Below are 9110 nucleotides of genomic sequence, written 5' to 3'. Positions count from 1 at the left end.
GCAACCAATGCTGAGTCATCTGCACACAGAAGTTCCCGAACACACACTTCTCGGGTTTTGTTGCACGCCTTTAGCCGAGTAAGGTTGAACAGCTTTCTGTCTGTCCTGGTACTGAGGTACACACCTCTGGTTAAGGTGTTTCCCATGGTTTCCAGGACTGCAGCGAGATGAAGCGTGAAAAGTGTCAGAGCCAGGACACATCCTTGCTTCATGCCGTGCTTGTTGTCAAATGCGTCACTGATATCCCCTCCGATTACCTCTTTTCCCATCATTCCATCATGGAAAAGTCTGATGAAAATGATGACTCTGTCTGGACATCCATATGCTTCCAACACTTTCCAAATGGTCTCCCTGTCCACAGTGTCGTAGGCCTTTGAAAAATCGATGAATACGGAACAGAGGGCTTTCTGTTGCTTAACTGCCTTTTCCTTGAGCTGTCTCAGGCGAAATATCATGTCTGTGGTGGATCTGCCACCTCGGAAACCACACTGACTTTCAGGAAGGACTTCTTCTGAGATGGTCTTAATCCTGTTTAAAATGATTTTGGCCAAAACATTGCCAGCAATGGACAGCAGAGCTCGAGAGATAGCGTCGCACTGTAAAAGGCGCGATTCCATAAGCAAAGGCGGATGATTTGTCAATCAACCGTGGATGCAGACCAATCAAGCTCCATAATAATTTGTGCAATAAAAACGCCCATAATGGAAATGTATATGTAATATGTTATCTGTCATTCTTTTGTATAATACCCGGCCCCTTTTTTCAGTCTCGCTTTGGAAATATCTTTTAGGGTTTCCTTCTTTTGGCTGCTGTTTTGTGATCGCCATTTTAGATAAATCAGTTGTGTTTGAATGAATTGAAACAAAAGCAGAGCGTGAAGCGATCCCTTTCACAGTGCGTCTTCGTAAGTAAGTAAAGAACTAAGTATCATTTTACCCTCGGATTAGGAGAGTAGCTATAGTAGGTAACATCTCCAAGCATTGAGCAGAACGACCTTAAGAATCTCTATAATTTTTGTGTCTTTGGAATTACAGGAAATGTATGGCAGAAACTTTGTTTAATAAAATAATTTATACAATAGCCATTCTCGCCAAGTTTCTTCTGCCGCACCTTTGAGCGCATGTCTTCTGTTTTCAAAAAATAAAAAAAACCCCAAAATGGCATATCATTAATACTATTCATCGTTTTGAATTTCCACACAAATCTTTGAATTTCTCTCCATCTTTCCCTGATTACCCATGATGCACTCAAGAGGATGACCTCGTCTATTCCTGGGCCGGGATCGAAGATGTGCACACCGCGATAGCAATGGTGCCCACCCTCTAATGTAAAATATAGGTTTAGTGTACGAGTTTCGATCGTTGCTTTTATCAAGAGAGTAGTTTTTTTTTTCTAAACATCGCATTTACTTTACAATAGGGACTTCGGGCAATGCGGATGCTGCTGTGAAAAGGCTGAGTTTAACAGGTGTTTCATTTGCTTTTCAAGTGTAGCATGGACTGAGAAAAACCCCAATGGACCGTGGGAATTGACTAGTCAATATGACGCACCTGATAATCAGCATTGTGTTGAACAAAACATCTTAACACGTCAAAAAAACACCTCAATCATTGCCACGTGTTGGAGAGGCAAACACACGTGTATAGCATAAAGTGATCGAGTGTTCGAAAACACAATCGAACTTTCAACAATGGTCGCGTGGTTGATTATTTGTCCGAAGTATCAACAGGCCGTGGGAAAGACAAGATTTGCGCTGTACGGGTTCGTCGTTCCTCAAATAAGCAAACTGCGACGCCGGTAACTTGATACACGCACTAAACAACACAGACGTCCGTGTGATTCTTTGTGACCATTGTTCTCCCTGAACACATAAATTCGTAAGGTTTACCTGTGAAAACAAAAGGGCGTCGACGTTCGACGTGCTTCGCACAATACAATCATAAATGTATCATGATACTCAGAAAAATAGAGCGACGCGCCATTTCATGAATTAATTTGCAATCAGTATTTCGCCGTATTTTGCATAAGACACCTCTCCAAAAAATGTTACTTCTTATCTACGGTTAAGTGAAAAGCTTCGCCAGGATTTAATGTTTGAGCCTCATCAAGCAATTGAACGAAAGAGATCGGAGTATTCTAACGGCCGGTGAATTGGAAACCGGTAACACGCGTATTTTTTTTCTGGGATGTGCTCGTGGCTGCTTAAAAAAGCGGCAGTCGCTCGTGCATGCTCCCAGACAAATGTTATTATGCTCTTGGCAAGGTAGCCGAGAAATTCCAAGTGTAAATTGGCTTTTACGGCTACGTATATTGATTTCTAAGGCTCAGAAAACTGGATTGGGTCAACACAGATCGAGTACGACAGATGGTAACAAAACAATAGTGCCACCTGAGCCTCTGAAAGGGTTTGACAAAGAAACACGTGGCTATATTTGAATGACCAAATCAAGCTAATTAACCTGTTCGAGGTCGCATCAAGGAATTGTGGCTATTTGGAAAAAGACGAGACCGCAAGCTAAAAGAAGATTAAGGCTTTTAATGTTAAAGAAGACAGACAAAAGACCATAAGGAAGCGAAAAGCTTAATATTTAATTTAGACGATCGAGACTTCTTGGAAACGGTTATTCAAATTTGGCCTTTAGAGCCCATTTTCAAACTTCTTTGGAATTGTTGGTATTAAAACGGTGGTTTTGTCTTCTGTTTTCTTTAGCCTTTTAGTCGATATTGTTTGACTGAATCACTTTTGAAATTCAAACATTAATTTAATCTTTTGTGAAGGAGAGCCGGCGAAAATAACAGCTTGCCGGCGGACGTGTTCGTATTTGCGCGAAGACCAATTCGTCGCACGTTTGTTCAACTCTGAATACAAAGCATTTGTCAAGAAAAAGCGAACTGAAAACAAGGTGAGACTAATCATCGAAGTCGAGTCGAAATAACGTGAGATTTAAACCCCTTTACACACGCACAAAATTGGCGCGGCACTCCAAAATAGTGGCACGACACCAATATTTGCAGTGTCGAGCACATCTCCAACCCTATAATTTCTGGCACGGGTACCTAGTATGCCTTCTGTTTGTTCTGTTTACGCAAGAAAAATTTACCGTGCCGCGCCCGAAAAAACATAGTACGGTACCGAAATTTGGGAGTGCCGTGCCAGATTACAGCGCTAGTGTAAAGCGGGCTTTAACGTCGTACAGCCAAATGGGTGCATTTGTGAAATGAACTGACAACATCCGCTGTGCGTTGTCTCCGTAATCGTTTCTTTGTAACTCAATGATTCTGCAGCTGATGACTAAAAGTCTTGTTGAAGAAACCCAAAGCATGGTGTGAAGGAGCATTATCTCAAACATACGACGTAATATCGCTGTTTAAAAAAGTACACACCGAGACTTTCGTTACATTGGATCTGTGTGCCACTGACATAAGAAATGCAAAGAAAAGAATGTCGACGCAAGGAATTCCTGCAGAAACGGATTCTCTCCCATTGTCTCTCTTGACTGCTAAATGCTAATCAAAGAACTCAATTAGTTGATCTAATTCAAACAAAAATCGAAATTATCTCAGTGGTTTTAAGGACAATTGTCATTTCTGGCGGTCGACTGCAATGCCATTGTCAGTGAAACAATGTTAAGGTCTTGGGCCTCTCTTTTCCAAAGTGCACTCCCCTCAACACTAATTGAAGAGCTCGCCAAGCTCTGTAGCACACGAAGTAAAAGTCATTTGCAACTCTTTGGAAAAGGGAAAAATTCTGACCATTGTTAATTAATTTTTTTAAAAAAATTACTTTTGAGTTCAGCTGTAGCGATTGCACTCCATGTTTGAATTATGGCTACATTTTACAAGTGCATGCAGCGTTACAAAAATTACAAAATATTTACAATTCGGATTACAATGAATGAATTTTTTTGTGGTAGTATGTCGGGCTAACCAGCTGGAACCTCGTTGATATTTTGGGATACTAAACAATACTTAAAACTGTATCCGAAAACGTGGAAATATCGGCACCATATCCTATATCTCTAATTAATTATCGTGAAATAAAAACTATTTAGAGTATAGTGAGACCTGCTGAATAGCTTCGACTGACAAACTCGGCTGTAGTTGATAGGACTGGGGCCCCTGTAGCCAAAAGTCCTTTAGAGGGCCTCTGTGTTGGCCTTGGAATATATGAAGAGAATGTGTCGAATGGGCCCCGAGAGCAGATGGATATTGGGGTGATTGCTTGCCATAAGTTCGGTTATCGCTGTCACTTAGCTTAATGCCTTTTTCTGAAACTCTCCAAGGTTTTGATGCAGAAGTGTTTCGCCTTTATCTTCAAAGCGAGTAGCACCCAGAAGTTTACCAATACTAATCGTGTTTCAGTACTTAATCAGACAGACGGTTATCAGCTCAGCTCGCTATCAGTTTTAAATGATCTGACACCAGAGAGGTGACGTCCACGCAAGCCCAAAGAAAACCACAACTTGAAATATTGAAGCATCAACACTCAGTGGAGATTCGGAAAAATAATTTTTGCTCGATGCGTTTACGGTTTTGTCTGTTCCCGTAATTAACTTAGTACGCTGAAAGGCCATGATAGATTGAAAAGGCGAGTAGACAAAAAGGTGTTGATATTTGGCTCGAGTTTCGCCAATACAACAATCGACCACAAGTTTCGCAATTCAGTACTGCGTCATAAATTAATCAGTTTTTAAAAATGAGAATGGAGACAATCACCAGGAAAAATAAGAAAGAGAAACAAGAAATCAAATACTGCAATAGTCTTACTTCAACGACGTTCGACCACAGTGAGACCATTCCTAGAATTGGGTTGAGATTTTTTTTCTCTTTCATAACCAAATACTTGATGTCTTGCATTCCTATCAGTATCAAGGAACAACATATTCGGTGAAACGTATTCTGAACAGCCGAAGGCTTGTTTCCTTCCTGTTCATTTTTCAAACCGTGCTATCTCTAGATGAATTGTTTCTTTCTACAAACAGCGTCACAGGCTTCATACACCAACTCGATCTTCCTTTTGATATTTAATCGTGACAATCTGACTTGTCAAAATCGGATCATAATGTTATAACAATGATGATAATAATTCCATTATTTGAGTCGCAGCTGAACACAGAGGTTTTTAGTTATGTTCGGAGAAAATTCAAATCGAAAGCCGATCAAGGCAAGTGAACATACGGGTTTTTGAGAAAGTGGGGAAAACCATAGTTTCCGCGGAACAACTGAGCTATTTCACGGAGTAGGGTCGTGAAGAAAACTATGCCCAACCCCTGTTGAAGTCCGAGAACCGATCTCGGACCAACCTGCATGGAATGAGAGGTTTCTAACCTCTGCTCCGAATTGAACCATGCTCAACCTACGCCATGAAAAGAAACACGACTACAATATAGCCAATCCTACAGTTACTAATTGTCGATTAGGATTAAAACCGAGGTTGTGTTTTCAAACGTTAGCTGCACCAATACACTCTTTCTTCAGTCCACAATTGGCTCATGTTCTTTTTCTAGTCAGTGAACCATTCGTTAAATATTGGTCGATCATGGTAGCTATAGTTTCAACCGATAAATAGACCTTATGCATGAAACCTTTAAAGATATTTTTGGGTCCGTGCCGATACAGACTGAGATTATCTATTCGCTGAAGCATTAAACTGTTTAAGCTCCATTAGAACTCCGCAGAAGAAGCCGCTCACAGCTTGGACAGATCTAGACTTTCAGCAGTAAGTTGTCAGTGATACCAGAGCTATGTTCTTTCTAAACTTTAAAAAATCTACCTAAAGGTGAAACCAAAGTGAAGCTGTATGAGTTTGTCAAAACGATGAACTGAAACTGTATCCAAATTCGCAAAAATGGATGAATTATAAGTAGGTGTAGTGTCCACTTCATTAATATTTCAGTGTAGAGGCTACAGTAGACAGGGTCGAAGACACTTATAACTTCCTTTTCTACATGTCTAACAAAACTAACTTTTTTCATGAAGGAATTCTTGTCATTTCTTATCGTGGGTGATTTGCGCATCTTCCTGAACAACATTGTGTACTGTGGGGTGGGGGGAGTGGGGCATTTGGTCTGCTATTCATTGTGCAGTCTAAAAGTTCGAAAAACGGGAAAAAGTCTAGAAAGTTCTCTAGTATTGTAGTTGTGTAAGTTCAAAGTTTATTACTGATAGTAGATTTGCGAGTAATGAAAGTAATGTTTGCATTTCGAAGCCGGACAGACAAATTTGCGTCGCAAGTAAAGGGGCGATCTCTGAAGCTTCGTGAAAAGGATCAGTGAAATAAATGATTTCGGTTTCTTAAAAAAAAAGATATCATCGCTGACCATGTACTTTCACTACACTGATGCCAAAAGAAATTCCCGTAAATACTCTCTAGTTTTTTTCTAATAAAGGGATTTCTTAACGTTGGTGAAACTTGTGTTCTTAAGAAAGGGAAATACTTTTAATTAATCACCATATCGGCGTCATTAGAAACCCGGCTGGAAGAAGGAAACAAATAAGCTATTGACCTCGCGTGGAAATATAAAGAATTCAATGCTGCACCTTTGGTTTCAGTTTATGTTAAAAGGACGGTTTAAAAGCAGAGCATGAAAATTTGGAGACTCCCCAGTTTACACGCAATTTTTTAGCAATAAATCATGCTGCATGAAACTCGTCGATTCAATTAACAGACAAAAAGTCATTAGGTCCTTGTTGAGAGGTGGAGAAGTTGTATGGCACGAGAATTGCATTTACACGTGCGGTGGAACAGTATTTTAACTGGCTGCGAAGTGCGCGGTAAGCCAACAGAGAGCGCTTTAGTGACGCACACTGCAATGGATTTCAATAGAAACGCAAAACTTTACGAATGAATAATAAATGGAATTTTTAAAAGCAAGGAAACAAGTTTTATCGTTTTTTTCCAGGTGATAAAGAGCCGAGTGGTAGTTTTGACTGATATATTATGATATCAGTTTCAATAACGCTTGAAATCCTGTCTTTTGCGGCTTTACAAAAAAATGGAACTTTGAAAGAGGAAATTGTAGAGTTAACTAAAAAAAGAGCCGATTTTAAATGACCTTTCGCAAAGATGTCTTTGTTGACTCTTTTTGTAGATTTCAGTTTTCGAAACCCTTTTGGTGTGATCAAAGTGGAAATAATATTCACAGGATTTCTTTCGCTATTTATCGGCATATAACACGAAAGTGTCCACGACAGGTGGAACAACCTTTTTTAAAAAAAACTCGAACTTCGCCTAGGTTTTTCGCTGCAAAATAAAATACAATGGGGTTTTAGTTTATTTTTGACGACATAAGGGAAATTAAAATTCCTTCGTTGGCTTTGTCAGATACATCGTTCATGCTCTCAGCTTTTTTGCGAACAGTGACCGCCTAGCTATGCATATTTAGCTTTCCGTTACGTTTCACTATATAAGTTTAATGAGTTTCTTTTAATCATAACCACGTATTTTCTATTTTATTTTCATTATGTTGTCGGGGAAATCATATGTTTGATATTGCACTTAGGTATTTTTTTTCCATTTTTTTAGAATTTTTTTTTTTCAATGATCGCAACCGAGTGGCCACGTCACACGAACAAGGAACGCCCAAATCGCTGCGTGACTGTAGAGCATAACTAAATGCACTCAAATTCAACGACTCGCGGTCAACCCATTGAATAACCACGTTTTAACGGCTCTTCATTTAAATGCGAAGGCTATTTTGTGTTCAACCGAGCGAATCTCAAAAAGACTTTGATCCGCGTCGTGGATAAAGCCAACACTATTGTATTCTGACAGCTCTGGTGAAATCGAGATCATAATGAGCGAAGCAACCTGCATAAGTTAAACCGTACTCGTGTCTTTGTCTGCCGTAGAAACGAAGAAAACAATTACACCACGCTTTGGGCGAAAACACAGAAAAACAAAACTTGTCTTTGAAAGTTCAAGTGAAACGTCAACAAGGGAGTTCAACTCGATCAACACAAATTTCGCGGAAATTTGAAAGTGCAAAAACAACCCCAAAAGCTGAAATATATTGGTCACCAAAGGGAAGCACATTGAACTCGAAAGGTATGGTAACATTTTCCATTTAACTTAATACAGACACCTGGTTTGCGTGCCATTTTGATCATGTTGTCCCCAACGTATTATTCATTTAGACCTGTAAGTAAGTTTTCCTAACGACAACTTCCTCTACAATTCTGTGCTTGCATCGGACTTGTAACAATCCTTTTTAGCCATCAATAGTGTGTAAAGAATCATGCTGATTCTAATAAAACGATTCGTAGATTACAGATTTTCCCAGTCGCAATGTTCCTCGACTTCAAGGGCCCTGATCACCGCTATCGGCCGACAAACAATGCAGAAACGTATTTTTGAAGCCAGGCCGATTTTTACAGATCTCTCGTGTATTCGCCATTATGTAAGTGCAGGGCTCTTTCAGACCAGTTAGTTAAGTATATTTCCTGTTTCAGCTCGAATTTACTGTTGTTTCTTGATTAAAGCTTCCCTCGCTGAGAATTACCCAGGATTCTTAACTTCTCTAATGAACTTAAGTTACGTTCGCTTCGCCTCCAACCCCGAAAATAATCGAAAATGATGAGACTTTTTTTTCCTTTCAATCTCAAAAGGAAATAAAACATAACCTAAACGTAATAATTTGAGGTTGAGTGCGCTTAAAACCAGCGAAGCATAAAACCCATAAAAAACACAATGGGAGTCATTGAACAAATATGCGCAGTAGCCTGTGATCAAAACACTCTGCATCAGAAGGCACCAAACATCATCGTTTAAGTTTGAATTAAGCCGATCTTGTCGCATTAATTAAGCAACGTAGAAGACTTTCACTACTTTCAACAGATTAACCTCATAATAACTTTGTTCAAGAGCTGAAGACTACGATTTTGAAAGTTTGTTTATCTATTGTAAGAATTATGTGGACATCATTTGTCTTTTCACCCAAGGACATTTAAAGGCAAAATATCTAGTTTTCCTTTCAGCATCAAACTCTTCTCGGTTACTTAATTAACGCTGTTATGAACATGAAGCCGACTTAGTATAATCTCAATGCGTAAAATGACCTCAAAAAGGAGAAGCTACAAGTCCAATACACAATTTGTGTAAACACTAAAAA

General features: G+C 39.5%; 1 protein-coding gene across 2 annotated transcripts in view; it reads left to right on the top strand.

The window, feature by feature from the left end:
* Positions 1-2425: 2425 nt before the first annotated feature.
* The window catches only part of LOC137997639 (uncharacterized), a 41253-nt gene continuing 34568 nt past the window's right edge, over positions 2426-9110 (top strand). Inside the window, exon 1 of one of the 2 annotated variants that reach the window (XM_068843739.1) lies at positions 2426-2903. The gene's annotated coding sequence lies outside the window, so the exon portion shown is untranslated. Of the gene's footprint in view, positions 2904-8035; positions 8048-9110 lie in introns of those variants that run through there. The other variant, XM_068843738.1, reaches the window with a different exon arrangement.

Source organism: Montipora foliosa, chromosome 3 (genome assembly GCF_036669935.1).
Source record: "Montipora foliosa isolate CH-2021 chromosome 3, ASM3666993v2, whole genome shotgun sequence".
Taxonomy (NCBI): domain Eukaryota; kingdom Metazoa; phylum Cnidaria; class Anthozoa; order Scleractinia; family Acroporidae; genus Montipora; species Montipora foliosa.
Note: the sequence above shows the minus strand (reverse complement) of the source record. Positions and strands in the feature narration are given on the sequence as shown.